Raw genomic sequence first — 2,500 nt, forward strand, 5'->3', positions numbered from 1 at the left:
GGACTTTCCGATCCGAAGGCAAGTGTCATACCACTAGACCACATTGCCGCACAAAATTAATTCAACTTTGAAATAATCAAAACTGAACTATCTACCAATATTTACAATTTTCTCAATTAAATTACCGATTTAAAAGTGATAATTGGATCAAAGAAGTAAAACAGTAAGAAGAAAAAAAGAACTTTTTGAATATGTTCAGTTTGTTTAAAGATGTAGCATATAGGGAATGCGATTAGCGGAAGAATAGCGTCCCTTGATTGGATGTCATCTTACAGAGAGAACGTCAAAATGGTTTTGCGCATGCGTCTCTCTCGCCTTCGCTTTCGGTGAAGTGTCTCATGCCGCTTTCACTGGAAGCGGGGACGAGAGACGCATGCCGACAACCAACATGGCGTTCTCTCTCTAATAACTTTTCCGCCGGTGACGTCCAATCAAGGGACGCTACTCTTCCGCTAATCTCATTCCCTATTTGTTGTACTAAGTGAAGCCTCCAAACCAACGTGCACTTATTTTCACGATGATTGTGAGGCTATGTGAGGTGTAAAATGAGTACCTCGCCGTTAACAGGGCTGTGTTTGTCCGAAAAATTGAAATATCACCTTACAGGCGTTATGTTCCGTCCTACATGTTAAATGTTGCTGTTGATCAGGAACCCCTTGTAAAGCGCCTTGAGCACATTTAGTGGATATCGCGCTATTTAAAGCTCAATTGAAAAAAATAATTTATTTCGATTTAAGCCTTTTAAGCTATTTCTGAATATTATTTCTCCTATCTCTCACTCTTGCCTTTATGAAATGTTAGTTGCTGATGGATGGATAAAAAAATAACAAAGAGCTGGGTGACGTCATTTTTGTTCCTTCTATAAATAAAAAAAGATAAAATGATAAAATAAAATAGATAAATAATAAATAAAATCATAACATTCCCATGGAGGGAATTTGTCTCTAGAGTCTATTCCAAGAAAAGACTGGAATAATTCAGGCATCAGCCGCACTGCAGCGCCGCAAATCGTGCTAGGGCGAGGCGACATGCTCAAGGCCACACCGCGCAGCGGGAGGTGATCGAACTCGGCACCTTTAGGGTAAGAAGCAAAGACCTTACCGCTGAGCCACGCTGTTTATCCCAATAGAAGAATACAGTATGAATTTATTAGGGAGGGGTTACAGAATACAGATAAAGTCATGTCACGGGCAGTACATCGCCCAATCACTTTGTTGCTAATGTTTACATTTAGTTGTTATAACTCTTGATATTGCAACTTTCCCTTTTAAACGAGTTTGTCCCATTTACCCGTAATCTAATGGTGATAAAGCTAGTATGCGACAAACCGGTTCAAAACGGATTAACAAGTTATGTCGACTGATATTTATGTCCGAAAAAAAGTGAAAAATGTGTAATTTGGAAGAATTTTTTTTTCTTTAGTGAAAATTGATAGTGCATGAACGCACGATATTCAGTATAGATAGTTCGAAGATGACGTCACTCAGGTCTTTATTATTGTTTTTGCCATCCGCGTTTGTGAGTTGTACTCACTAAACTGTATTAACCAGACTATAAAAGTTCATGGTTACACAGAGTTTGTGTGTTGGTCCGTTATACTTCCGGATGGCAATGTTGTGAACTCCTTGGCCAAGCTCATTCTATCTACACCTAATTAATTTTTAATAAACAATCACTTATTTTGACATCCTATTTGTACCGATCTCATACTACTTTTTCGTCCTTTGCCAATAAATAGTTGGCGAAGAAGCACGATGGAGGAAGCAAGGAGAGGCGGTTACACATTATGGAAGCAGGTGGAGAAGACAGCCCAAGGAAGAGTCAAATAGCCAAAGCATTATTGATGGCCTGCGCTCCGACTGGGGTTAAGGGCTTAGGTAAGTAAGTAAGTAAGTAAGTAAGTAAGGAAGGAAGGAAGGAAGTAAGGAAGTAAGTAAGTAAGTAAGTAAGTAAGTAAGTAAGTAAGGAAGTAAGGAAGTAAGGAAGTAAGAAAGTAAGTAAGTAAGTAAGTAAGTAAGTAAGTAAGTAAGGAAGGAAGGAAGTAAGGAAGGAAGGAAGTAAGTAAGTAAGTAAGTAAGTAAGTAAGTAAGTAAGTAAGGAAGGAAGGAAGGAAGTAAGGAAGTAAGTAAGTAAGTAAGTAAGTAAGTAAGTAAGTAAGTAAGTAAGTAAGTAGGTAAGTAAGTAAGGAAGTAAGGAAGTAAGAAAGTAAGAAAGTAAGTAAGTAAGTAAGTAAGTAAGTAAGTAAGTAAGTAAGTAAGTAAGTAAGAAAGTAAGAAAGTAAGAAAGTAAGTAAGTAAGTAAGTAAGTAAGTAAGTAAGGAAGTAAGGAAGTAAGTAAGTAAGTAAGTAAGTAAGTAAGTAAGGAAGGAAGGAAGGAAGGAAGGAAGGAAGTAAGGAAGTAAGTAAGTAAGTAAGTAAGTAAGTAAGGAAGTAAGGAAGTAAGAAAGTAAGTAAGTAAGTAAGTAAGTAAGTAAGTAAGGAAGTAAGGAAGTAAGGAAGTA

This window comes from Berghia stephanieae, chromosome 14 (genome assembly GCF_034508935.2).
Source record: "Berghia stephanieae isolate SIO BIC M18660-M18661 chromosome 14, UCSD_Bste_1.3, whole genome shotgun sequence".
Taxonomy (NCBI): Eukaryota; Metazoa; Mollusca; class Gastropoda; order Nudibranchia; family Aeolidiidae; genus Berghia; species Berghia stephanieae.